This window comes from Gambusia affinis, linkage group LG13 (genome assembly GCF_019740435.1).
Source record: "Gambusia affinis linkage group LG13, SWU_Gaff_1.0, whole genome shotgun sequence".
NCBI classification, from domain to species: domain Eukaryota; kingdom Metazoa; phylum Chordata; class Actinopteri; order Cyprinodontiformes; family Poeciliidae; genus Gambusia; species Gambusia affinis.
Genome location: NC_057880.1, coordinates 12,631,383 through 12,645,615, shown reverse-complemented (window position 1 = coordinate 12,645,615; position 14,233 = coordinate 12,631,383). Strand labels below are relative to the sequence as shown.

The 14,233-nt window shown below is 37.7% G+C and overlaps 1 protein-coding gene across 4 annotated transcripts in view; it reads right to left on the bottom strand.

Moving 5' to 3' along the window:
* The window catches only part of lrmda (leucine rich melanocyte differentiation associated), a 219,314-nt gene that overhangs the window by 57,278 nt on the left and 147,803 nt on the right, over window positions 1-14,233 (bottom strand). The window lies entirely within an intron of this gene.

The following is a 14,233-nucleotide window of genomic DNA, read 5'->3' as shown; positions in this document are numbered from 1 at the left end:
TCTCTCTCTGTCTTCTTCTGTTTTAAACGAATTACCATTTCTTCCACTAGACTTGTTGATTAATATATAAAAAAAAAAAAAAAAAATCCTTTAACATCTTATATCATTTTCTTTAGTTCCTCTTCAAAACCAGAAGGTAAAAAAACAACAACAAACAAACAAGGAAATCCTCCCTGCAGAACACAGTGATGAGTTGTTATTTGAACAGTGATTGCAGGTAAATAACAGGGTGCAATTACTACTACTTCTAATAATAATAATAATAATAATAATAATAATAATAATAATAATAATAATAATAATAATAATTTATTTAACTTATAATGCCCTTTATATCTTGAGATCTCAAATGACAAATTGGCACACTGGTGATGGCAAGCTACTGGATTACTTAAAGTCCAGACTTAACCTGACAGAAATGTTTTGCAATCACCTTTAATAGCTAAAATAAAACACCACAAAAATGAGTGAAAAAAAACTTTCTCAATATCTATGCAGAAGACTAGTAGCTATCACAAACACTTGATTGACAACTAAATAAATGTTATGTTCTGGGGCCAGTTAAACTCCCCATTATTGAAATACTTTGAAAACAAAGTTTTGTATTTACTCAGCTTATGGCTGAATATTACCATTTATTACCACTTCTTAGCACGCAGATGTGACCAAAAAACAAAAAAAAAACAAACAAAAAAAAAAACATGAAGAAATCTGTAATGATGGTAAAACACTTAAAAACCAATGCACTTGCTTTTTAAGTACATTTAGTTATCCCTAAATTCTGAAGAATTTACTGTAATCCTGTGAATGCATGACATTTTTTTGCAGGTGAAAAGGTCACAAAAAGGACTGCTTTCCTTCAACCTACAGTATTTGTCCCATCTTAGCCTCCAACCTAAACATGCTCAAGCTCCCATCATTGGTCTCTTCTCTTCCATCTCAGCTGTCTACCCACACACAAGCATACGCTACAAAGTTGGAGGTGTCAAGACTACCTGTCTTAACAGCGCACCCCTTGCATGACCTGCAGATAGCCCTCAGGGACATTAATTATAGAGTAGTCTGACTTGTTGAGAGGAGAGAGGCAGACAAGGAGAGAGACACACAGAGCGAGAGACAGAGAGGGAGTAGAAAAAGATAAATGTAGAGCTGTTGTTACAGAGGCTGTCACCTCCTAATCATGTCATCCTGCAGCACAGAAGCCAACCTGAGGGTTTTCTCTATCAAGTTTTCCATTCAGAATCAGAGTAAGCAGGTGGTGGATGCGCTGTGAAATGTAGAAGGGCACTGTCCACTGAGGTCTAGTTTTACCAAAAAGTTATTTTTAACTGAAAAAAGTCATTTTACTGTGGAGTTCAGATTCGGTTTGCTTGTGTCGGGAAAAACACGTAAGAACCGATTATGCTAAGCTGGAGCTCCTCAAGATTGTGCTTCAAGCTTCACAAGGGAGGCCCAGACTTCCCTCTCCCCAGCCACTTGTCCCAAAGCGTTCCCAGGCCAGCCGAGAGACATAGTCCCTCCAGCGTGTCCTGGGTCTTCCCCGGTGGGACGTGCCCGGAACATCTCACCAGGGAGGCGTCCAGGAGGCATCCTGACCAGATGTCCGAGCCACCTCACCTGGCTCCTCTCGATGTGAAGGAGCAGTGGCTCTACTCTGAGTCCCTCCCGGATGACTGAGCTTCTCACCCTACCTCTAAGGGAGAGCCCAGGCACCCTGAGGAGAAAACCCATTTCGGCTGCTTATATCCGCGATCTCGTTCTTTCAGTCATGACCCAAAGCTCATGACCATAGATGAGGGTGGGAACGTAGATCGACCGGTAAATTGAGAGCTTCGCCTTTTGGCTCAGCTCTCTCTTCACCACGACAGACCGGTACAGCCTTTGTGGATTTCATAAAGTGAAATTCATGTACTATACAGAATCATCACACAAAGTGTGTATTCCAAGTCTTTTGTTTCTAATCATTTTCATGATTGTTTGTTGCAGATTATGAAAAACCAAAATTCAGTGTTTTAAAAATTAGAATACTCTAGAAAAGGTAATTATTGGAAACTCATGTTGTCACAGCCTAAACAGCTAATTAACTCAAAAGACCTGGATACGTTTCCTGAGCTTTTAAATGGTCTCTTACACCTGTTTGTTACACAATCATAGTGTAACTAGTGTCATAGGGATGACACTAGTGAAAGCACATTGAGTGGTCAAAATGACTGGAAAAGTGCCATACAAGTTCATTCCATTCCAGAAAATTGTGTGGAAGGAAGACCTGTGGTAGGAAAAGGTGAACAACATATCAGAGCAACAGAAAGAACATTTTGCCAAGTTAAATCCATTCCAGATATTGGTAGAACTTCACAAGGAATGAACTGAGGCTAGAGACTTACACATAGGTACATACTAGATATTGGCTACAACTGTCACATTCAACAGGTCAAGCCCCTCTGGAACCAGAGAGAACATTTTAGGTCTGCTGCTCAATGGCCCAGAGTCCTGTTTTCAGATGAAAGTAAATTCTGCATTTCATTTGGAAATTCAGGTACCAGTGACTGGAGGAAGAGTGGAGAGCAGGGATGGAGAGCTAGAGACCGGACTTGTATCTTTGAATGTTGTGCCTCGTCCTTGGGCTTGGTCAAAATGCCCTCACACATAAATCTATTTGATCTTCTATTTAATAAATATAAACCTTCACATTTGTCACATTGTCATTGTCACATTTTAAGCAAATGTGGCAATGTATTATAATTGGTGCTCAAATATAACTACTTTAACCCCTAAATCAGCAACCACAATCTTTAGTTCTAGTTGATTCCAAAAACATAAAAAAATTTCTGCTCAGGAATCTTTTACCTGTAACAAAACCAGTGCATCCATTTCTGAAATCCATGATAATATGACATTTCAGCATGTACTTTAAAGACTTTGTGTGGACAGCAGCATCTGGACAGGCACTCAACAACCACCATATGATCAGAGCGATCTGTCCCCACAAATCGAAACTCCTCTTGCTGTCCCTGCGTTAGATAAGACAACTCGCGGCCATTTGAGTCTCTATTGCTTCGACAGCTCCTGTTTCTAATGGACCGAGCGCGATTTCACAAAACGCAAAATAGAAGGAGGTCAACGTGTTTGAAGGTTACCCCTGTCGGAGGGAATCAAAATAAATAACACTCAGGTGTGCTACTCTCTGTCAGCTGAGTGTCTTAATGATGCCGAGTTAACACATACTAAATAACAGCGTCTTCCTATGCACTGACAGCCTCAGAAATAATTGACCAGCATGCTCCAAACTGAGACACAGTAGGCAGAGAATTCAATCCTGCAGCTGACAGAACCCATTGAGCATGTCACCAGATTTTGCATTATACACAAAGCAATGTCAGGTCAGGGATGCGGCCTCCTGCTAGTTATTTGCGATTGCATCTCTGAGGGTAAATTACCTGGCTCTCCATAATATGGTCTAGTTAACTAATTTCCTGACAGCAGCAGTCTCATGAAAAGGTCTTAGATTTACTGCTTGTCAAAAATATGAAGGACTGTTTCTTTTTTTTCACCGGCTTCTCTCCAAATGTTTGGCACCTTCTCAACGAAGAGCTCATATTCAATTTCCTCACGCCAGACAAAGACATACATCTGAAAACGAACAAAAAGAAACATAACCTTATTATGTTTGAAGGCTACCAGCAGTATGTCATTTCATCCAGCTTCCACGGAACAAGAAAAATAAATTTGCTGGAGGGCTTGTGCAGCAATGTAAGATAGTTCTGTACCTCCTTGTTAGTAAGCAGGGAAATCTATTATCCTGCTGACCTGTGCACCTCAACAAGTACACATATACAGAGCGTAGTGGCCTGTCATTTTGTTGCTACACATGTGTAAATCATTCTCATTCTGTCAGAAGACCGGCTCTGACAACAAAAAGCTCCTCTCGCCAACGGGGTCAGTGGAAAACCAAATCCCACACAGACAAAGAAGAGTTTTACCTGCGAGAGCGCCGCCTGCCACTGATAGAGACAAACATGACAATAGCGCCGTGACGGCATGAAGACTGCCTTTAAGCTACGCTGCGTGGGGCAAACAATTCGCACTCACACAGACTACCCCCTAACAGCTACCACCCGCCGTGGAACCCAACGTCTGTTTTAAAGTTCATAATGCTCAGCCGCTGCCTGCCCACCCTTTCTTCTCTCTTCATTTTTTATTTTTTTTTGTAACATGTAGCTATTCATCTGGACGATGCAGCCTATCATCTTCTCGGCAATGACAGTAGGTGGAAACGCTAGCTTTCATTACACAAAGTATAAATAGTGTAATCTATCAGCCCTGCCAATCAGAATGATTGATTATGGGCTGTCAGCGAGGAGAGTGACACATTAGAAAAAGTTTGGTTAACAATGCTTGTAGCTAGTGCAGGGCTGCTGCCACCCAGCCCAGTGATTAATGTGTTGTCAGTCTGTAATCGCACACCCACGCTTAATGAGGCAAGGATTTATCATCTTGCCAGAGTGGCAGATGTCAGGAGGAAAGGAATCCAAGTGACTGGAAACAATATACTTTTTTCTAGCTTGTGTTTGACATGTCTGACAGTTCTAAAAAACCCACAAAGGCAGCCTATGTAAGCACAAACTTCAGCGGTAGGGACTTTTTGCTCTCGTTCTGTCCTTTACTGCATGAAAGTCGCTGCTGCAGAAAGAAGACACCGTCAGCCCTCAACGCTAGCATAATGGATTAAAACTTCAGAGAAGCAAACACACCGAGGGACCTAAAAGTCCATTGCATCATGTTTCAGCAACTCAAACAAAAAAAAAACAAAAAAAAAAAAAAATTGTGCAGCTTCAATAAATGGATGGAAACTTCGGTTCAGTCCCTGTGTGGATTATATCCCGCTTCATCTTTCATAAAATCAAAATCAAGCGCTTGACTTCATTAACTCTTTAAGTAGCACAACAACATCTGCATGCCATAAACAGCAATGAGTTTACTTAAATTATCTGATAAAAATCTGAATGCAATTTAGAGCGACGCCGCCTTCAAAGTCAGATCCAAAGTACTGAAACAGCGATTAATGTTTACAGTCAACATCAACTAAAAGAAGCAGGCGCAGAAATAACTTATCTTTTTGAAAGATTTAAAGTTATTACAGCTTTGTGGTATAACCCAGTGGACTCATTTTCTTTTAAGGCATGGAAAACACTAAGCCAGCTGTCTCTCATTAGGACACAGCATCTTTCTGTCACCAAGAGAGCAAATGGGGAGGATTAGCTCTGATTAGACTAATAGATTGATGTCCTGGGACACCATACTACTATGTGGTTGCTGAAATTATAATCTGAGAAGGCAGGTTGCATATTACTTTGTTTTATTACATGTTTGAGATCTTTGTCAAGTGATGTAACATTGGATACATAAAGCTGTACGCATGGGCTGGTAAGAAGAAACATATTATACCAAGGTTTTAAAAAGGTCTGATTATAAGCAGCCATTTTCATTTACTAACTTTTATTTCTCTTGCAAAATTTGAAAGAAAAATTCTATAAAAGTTTTAAAACCGTGTTTTTGTTACTGTGGGGGAAAAGTTTGATATTCTACACAAAATCTGCAACTGATAGTTTTAATACCAATTATTGTAACTTTAAGCTTAAATTCAGTGAAATAACATCAATATCTTACAATTTTATTAGGAGCACTTCTTCAATTGCTTTTTAACACAAATGGCCTATCAAATGGCGGTAGTTTAATGCATTTGTAAATAGGAAGTTAGCAAAGGGTTCACGAACATTTTTCTTTCAGCTAGTTCTTTCCTGTTTTGTGACCAGCCAGGGAGCTAAAGCCCTTACACCATTCTTTTCTTCTTTTTTTAAGAACAGTTTTTATTTGTAGTCAAATGGGAATATTTTGGGTTTGGCCTCGGAGAAATTGATGTTTATTGCTTCCTTTCTGTTTGGTAAGTCTTTTCTGAAACCTTGAACTTAAGAAAATTAAATCACTTTTACTGTGTATTGGGTTGCGTTTTAAGTTGTTGGTTCCTAGATTTGTTTTACAATTTGTGTTGTACAGTCATCTCTCTAGCTTATAGAGAATGGTAAGAAGGAAAAATAAAAATATTCAGTTAGCAAAAGTTGAACGGCTGGAAATGCATTGATAATATCAGAAGCCAGAGAAAAATAGGCAGACTGGATGAAGATAGTAAGAAAGCACCACTAGGTTAAATAACCACTTGTTAATGGGCAAAGTATGAAGAGTACCATCTCAGGATAGCAATATGTTTGACCTTGAAACAAATAGGATGTTATAATAAATGATAAATGGAATGAATTAACAGCGCTTATACTGACCATGCCAAGTACTTTAGAGCCACATTCACCCGCTCACTCATAAATGCAATCGCAAATGCTTGTGATGGTGTTACTATGGTGTAGGAAATATTTGTGATGTGCCACAGCAGAAGCAGGTACAAATCACTTGAGCAAAAATGAAGAAATAAAAACAATAACTATTTTTGCAAATTCTGAGAAAATAGGGATTTTCTTTTTTTCTTTTTTCGCCAAATATACTAGTTGAAGTCTTTAAGAAACCTCATCATGCAGCTTCTGAGGTTTTAAATGGTAAAAATGTATGTTTGAATTATCAGAAGATTTGTTTAATCTATGATACAAAAGAAAATGTAAAAGTTCTGGAGGCAAAAGGGGATTTGTGGCCAAGCACTAGTGAAGTGTTCCTCAATAAGGGGGGCAGTAAGCTACTTATAGGGTTTTACATTTAACAATCTAAAACCCTATAAGTCCTCTGAAAAGCCCTCTAACAGTAAATAACAATATTAGATTGGTCTTATACAAGTGGCACTAATTGTTGCATTTTTTATTTTATTTATTTGAGTTTATTTGGTAGGGACAGACACTCATCGACATTGACAAACTGAACAAAACAGAAGTCCCATGTTTGTGTCATAATGTAATAGCAACAGCTAATTCGCAGCACTTGTCCCTAGATGGGCACGTCCATCTTAAACACGTTTAGATGGTTCAGGTTATAAAAAAAACGCAAATACTCAAAAACAGGGGAACAATCAAGTCCAGCAGATAATAAAACATACTGGCTAACATGTAAATAAATACATAATTTGTGAAGCTTGTATTTTGTCTGTTCAAAGAGAACATATAAAATTCAAAAATTACTGCATAACAAGGGTTTTCCAGGAGAGATTGCTTTAAAGACTTTGCCAATTGCAGGTTTTATCAGAGTCATAACACTTAACGGTGACTTGCATCATATAGACTTAGAATACAGTTGAGTGACTGATGACATGATTTGTCATGGTTTATAGAAGTATCCTGGCAAAATAGACAAGGGAGGCGCTTTCATTGCAGCACTGGCCTGCATTTTAATAGGCCTTAAACTGCACAGCTAAACACAATAGACAAGCAAACAACAACTACACCACTGCAGAGACTGTCCTTCTTTGTGTCAGATGCTGGAAGGAGGGAGGTAAAATCTATATATGTAAGCGGGCCAACTTTGTCTCATAAAAGCATTCACGTTTGTTTTGATGTATTGTATAGCCAAAAAATGAATAGCACATAGTATTTTTGCTCAAAAGAGTAACACAACACTCAGGTCATGCACTCCAAGCGTCAAAGCTCTGAAGGAGGCGATAAATCAATATTGGCACTGTTACTTACAATTAATTGTGCTTTAAAGTTTTAGAGAGTGTCTATGGTGTGTACAGCGAGGATGATTTATGTGGACAGTGTGAGTCACTCCCTTTAATTGCTGTTGTTTTCCCAGCTTATAACCTTTGCATGAACTCTGAGAATGAACTACTCTGAACAGAGCTCAAAGTGCTTATCCAAACTCCAGACAAAGAAGTTTAAGAGCATGAAATAAGTTACATGGAAATATTCACACGGAGGCATATCGAGCTGACTCAGATACTGAGAGACAAATACACAGAGCTACGTGAATGTACTTGTGTCTCCTTGGAAATATCTCACACAAACAATCCTGCATAAAATAAAACATGTCCAAACAATTATGAACATCTGTTTTGACATTTTGAGATATGTTGTCACTAAAACGCAGACAGCAAAAGCATTTCAAGTGTTGCAACTAACAAATAGGAGATTTTGTGTGATATGGAACCAGATCAAATACTCCCAAGTCCATGTATTTGTCCACACACAAGAATGAGAAACTGAAGAGTGGATAACCTGTTAATCTGGGTCTCTATGGATACAGTGTCATTCAGAAAAACTTTAAATCCTTGACCCTATCCACATTTTACCTGATTACTATTAAACCCAAATTATTTTTACCTCTGGCAGATTTAAGGTTAAAATAATATTTTTAATTTTACTGACAAGTAATTTCTGACTAGAAGTAATAGTAATGTTTTAAGATGTTCCAGCTAAATTCCCAACTTGAATGTTATGGATAATCTGTGGAAAGAGTAAAAATTAGGGCAATGACAAAGACGCTGTCCAACCTCAATGATTTGAAGCTCATCAACAAAAACAAATCATCACATAAGTCGGCCAACATAATGTCTACATAGAGGCAATGTAGGCTTTTCTATTTAACACCATTTAACATGCTTGCATGCTATTCCTAGAAAAAAAATATGACAATTATATATATTTTTAGAACTGATGATTTTATGTCTCATTCTGATTTGAGAGATGTGTGTCTCATTTCATATCTGAAACAAACACCCTGCTTGAATGAAAACAAATCTAAAATTGTTTATACACCTGAGAATTTCAAATTATCAACCCTTTCCCACCCTCCACCACAAACATGTATTTTTTTGAAACTTTATATAATGGACAAAAAAAAAGCAAAAATTTGCTTTAGCTTGGACATGCTAGAAATCTAAACATTAAGGAGGAGTAAATTGGAAATTAGAAAAGTTATGAAAGGTACACAAAAAAGACTCTGATCAGATGATCAGAGAGTCATCTGATCAGAGATGATCGTATTCTGATCATAGTTCTCTCTAGTACCAGATTTTTTGGTCTTTCATACCGGCCAAAAAAATCTGTTTTTGGCCGGTATGAAATTAATATGTGGCAGGAAAATAACACTGCATGGTGATGTCGTCCCCATGGAGAAACATAGTGGCGTCAGTGTAATTCTATAGGGATACTTTTCAGCAGGACTACAGAACCTCACCAGAGTTCGTCATTTAATAGATAGAAGCTAAACAAAGCACAATTCTGGACAAAAACTGTTACAAGTTTCAAAAAACTTGAGACTCTGGTGGTGGTTGACCTACTAGCAGAACAGCAATTCTAAACATACAGCTCGCAACAATGAAATGGCTTGGATCAAATCATTGTTTTTGTAGAATGACCCAGACAAAGTTCAGGTTATAATGTGATGAAATCTAAAGGAGTTCGAGGAGTATGTATACCTTTGTAAGGAACTGTAATAGCTCTTACAAATCTAAAACCTAGCAGAGAGTGGGAGGGGTAATAAACTTTCTTCCCCAGCAATTTGTTTGGTTATTTTCCCTTCCCCTGGTGACAACCATATTCTTTGAGTTTCCTCTGAGGAAACATTTGTTCAGTAAAATGATTCAGTGAACCCACTGAAGGCACATTCACAAAGAGCTATATTGCATGCTGTTTGTTATGTTTGAGAGCTTCGGGGAACCCATAACTCTCAAGACCAGAGATGAACGTGGCAACATACTTCACTGGGTGCATTTCAGGGAGGAAAAATAACCGAGCAAAAGGCCTCCTCTTCTGTCAGGTTTGTTTTGAAAAAAACAAACAAAAAAAACAAAAGAAAAGTAAAAAAAAACACAATTACAAATAACATAATGCACAGTCACGGCTCTGAAAGTACCGTAGTCACAGTCAATCGTTGATTTGAATGGCTTTCCTACAGTGAAAACTTTAAATGAACCACTGTGTGCTGTGGAGTAAAACAGGTTAGTGTCTGGAGAGGAAAAAACTGAACTGAAAAGATCCACTTGAAGACTTTCCTGGACCTGTCACTGTCAATTCCCTTGAAGAACCGTTTACCCTGTGTGCAGATACTCATGGGACCCAGGAGCTGGCTAAGGCTTCCTGCAATGCCGTCTGTTTTACATTACAGGCAGAAAAAGAGAGATCTTCATGCTTGAAAATCAAACCATATACCTCATCCAAGCAAAATCTAAGTGACTTCTGGGAACATTTGTACCTGCTGACGTAGCCACCAAGAAGTCCATAATGTTAGGGAGAAGGACCCAGGAGTTACTTAATTCACTGTGAAACATTCTGTTTAATAGAGTAAATGCTTTTTTCTGCTAGTTATGTTTTCTATGTACTTCTCTTTTTGCTGTGCTTAGGATGTGAAAGGATGTGAAAACAGAACGTGCTGTCACAGTGTTTTGATAGACATGGCCAGTTTAACCCAAAGATTTGACAGCATAATGCGGGCTCCATGGCAAAAAGGAAGGAGTGAGTGAGCCGAAAAGTACCACATGTATTTTCCAAAAGCAGACCAGCATGGCCTAAATAGCTCTATGTGGTTTAACGCCATCTCATTCCATGACCTCGAAGTCCTCAAAGAGAATTATCACATTATAACATTCCAACACGCCCAAATTCCCAAAATGCAGCTCTAGGCTTTTCCCGTCTGGCTCTGTTTAGTGTTGCGGTTTTTGGAAAAGACTTCAATCATCACTGCTGTTATTCTGTTTACTTCAGGTATTTATATATTTTCCTGCCTTTGTCTTGTCATTTTATCTTTGTTTTGGTCATACTGCTTAACAATTTATGCTGCGAAATGCAGCATAACAAATGGAAAATAGAAAAAAAAAATCATCCCTTTTTTAAAGCTGGAGCACCAAAGACATAATATTGCAAAAATAAATTATTTTAATACTATTTAAAGCCTAAAGGAACAGAACACCTTAAAGAAAGTAAAACCATTTAGATTTTGTTAATAATGTGATGTCTTTTTTCTGTGCTCTGACATTGATGTTTGCAAAGAAGTTCAGAAAATCTGAAAATAGGGAATCTAATGTGAGATCTTACAATATTACAAAACTACGATTGGCATTGGACTGCAGTTGCCATCAACATCGCTTTGAAAAACAGTTGGAGAAGCCATAAGCACTTTAAAATTATTTTTGACAGCATTCTGGGTACTCTGTAGAAAAAGAAACTCTAATAAATAGTGATTTTCTAACCAAGTACTCCTAGTTCTTAACCAGAGCTGGTGCAATAACCGGTTCTCAACTGGTTCTTTGAAACAGTTGGGTTGGTTTTCCAAAACCTGAGAGCCAGTTTTGAGCCACTGCATTACACCACTTTAAATGTACCGTAATAAACTAAATGTTCCTCTCAGATTTTCAGTCAATTGTAGCACACAGAGACAGATTAGCTAGAAAAATCACACTATTTATCCCAGTATCTCTCCAAATGTATTCCATAGTATCACAGTCTGTTTATATTAGCTTAGTTTTAACCCCTTAACTGCCACCCTCAAAGTGCTTACATGTTAGTCAAACTAATGTTCTCATGACAATTAAGTAGTTTTAAACAACAAATGTAATTTGTGAACATTTTACAATCTCAACTGGATGATCTCTGATAAATACCATAAAATCCTAAATTACAGGATTTAAACAAAACATTTAAGGCAAGATTTAGTAACCCTGCCTCGTGAAATTAATAGTTCGACAATTTCTCAGAAGGTCTAAGGAAGTTAGATATAAGAATGATTTTCATGACCTTTTTAAAGACTCTTATTACTAAAATGTAAGCATTACACATGGATTACAAAAAAATAGTAAGTTAGTTCCCTGGTAAACTCTAGATTGAATTTAAGATTTCCATTCTCACAGAGAAGATGAGAGACATTTAGCTTGTGTTAAGATATTAGTACCGTAATTTTCACAATAAATCAAATTTGCCTGCATGCTATTTCATTGACGGCCGAAATGAAATGAAATGTCTTTGTGAAATTATTTGGTCTGATTTGATTATATAAGTATTTAAATCAATTGGAGCTGATCATCTTAAATGCTTTGAGATAACATATGAAGTGATTTAAAAGTAAACTAAATTAAACAAATTTTGTTAAAGAATATTTAAAACACAGCTTGTAGTTTATGAAACCTTTTCTTCATTAGTGAAGAAAAACAAAAACTGAGCTTCTTAATTTTCTCAAAAGCATTGTTTTGTCTTGAGAGGTTTCATTACAGTCCTATGTGACTCTAAGACATATATCTTAGAGGCCACTTAATTTTTTGGTGCTAATTCTGCATTTCTCACAAACAATCTTTCGACCTGGTTTCATTTTTCCTGGAAACTGGTTTTTGACTGTCTGGTTTTGATTTAGCCGACATGGAAAACATTGTGAATGCATAAAAAGCTACGCTGTTCCGATTGTGCTAAAGACCATAACTGTTTTATCAGAGCCATGTGGCATCGCTCACTGCCATGCCACAATGGTATGATTAAGAAAAAAATAAGAGAGAGAGTTTAAACTGCGGTCACATTTAACTTAGATGTGAGTCAAGAGAGGTCCTGGAAGTTAGCCACAATCTCTTTTCCAAAACATACATCAGCCAATGAGAATGATGTGATAGTAGGGGCCTTTTTTGTTAATTTCTGCTGTCAGGAGTTGGCATTTATCACTAACACTACTAGAGTTGCTGCTGTATCTCTGTTTTAGATTTACTGTATTTGTGCTGCTTGCAGCAGGACGAATTATGAAAAGGAGCCAGAAAAAAAATCTAACAGAAAATCAAAAAAAAAAAAAAAAAAAGAAAAAACTTTCAGGCTTTGTCTACTGTGAACTATTTTAATAAATAATCTTCATTATTCTTAATATTTTATTCTTTGATGCTTGGCCTAATTGAGACTTAAATTTGAATGCATGCAGCAAAGAGACAGCTAATTACCATTCTTTGTAATAAAGCTAATGACAGAGACAGCACTGTTAGCAGCATCCTGCTGTAGCCGACATAAAAGGAAACATGAGTATCTAATTATGCCATCATCTTCCCTGTTCGTGCTGTAAACGCTTCTCTAATTGGTGGCCAGCAACATCAGTCATCTTATGAAGAACTCCGATGATATAGACAGTTGAAGCCGGGAAGTTTGCAAGACTCGTCGACCCTGGTATAGTTGAAACAGAAAGCTGAGGAAACGATACAGGGAAATCCCAGAATCCCAAACTGGAATAAATCCAAAACAGTTTCCACTTTGTGTAGCCCGACTTTTACAATACTAATGAGGAATTAGGAAAGGAAGATCAGGAATATGCTCCAGTGCACAAATTACAGCACAATGTTAAGTAGACCCTTTTTAAATGAAAGCTATAAACTTTTACTTTGTATAAGGAATAAATAATCACACACAGCTGTTACAAAGGCACCAAGACACAAAAACACATCATGTCAGCTAGAATCTGTGATTATCTCTCCTTTCATCTACAGCTGCAGCGACAAAGCCAAGCATTTCTTTTTTTACTGACAAGCTATGTAAATACAATCTTAAAAGTGACTTTACCCTGCCAAACAGCATTGTAGAGGTCCTTTCTATTCTTTTCATATAAAGTGAGTGATCAGTGTTTTCACTCTGCTTTTCTCCGTCTACCAAACACGGCAGTCTGAGGTTAAATTATTTCAATGTTTTGCTTTCCCGCTTGCCACTCGCATGGAGGATCAAAAACAAAGCATAGCATGGAGTGACACTCAAAGAGTACACTATCGTAGCTTATTATCTAAAACAATGAATATATTGTTTTTCTCATGTTTTTTTAAAAACCAACATCGACTCACATGCTTCTTATTTGTCACAAGAAGCTTTTGGCTGTACTCTAAATCTCTCTCTCTCTCTCTCTGTGTGTGTGAGAGAGAGAGCCTCAGAGACCCTCAGACTAAATTGTAAATATTTAATGACTTTACAATTACATTCAATCCAATCTGGGCAGGAGATGTGCCTTTAAATAGGTTGTTACAAAGGGTAGAGTAGAAATACAAATGAACATCTCGAAGTCTAATTAGTCTTTGGTTCTCAAAACAAGAGAGCGACCAACAAATGTATGGGGTTTGAGATAATTAAGCGATTGTGCAGAGAGTGTACATGAGCTGTCACTTCAATCGGCAGACACGTCACACTAGGCAACACAAGTGTGACCGGACAGCCGCCCGTCGTCTTTGATCTGGGTTCATGCATACGGAATCAGGTCAGGCTGTAGCCACATGCACTCTCACGCAAATTTATAGAAGAGCACA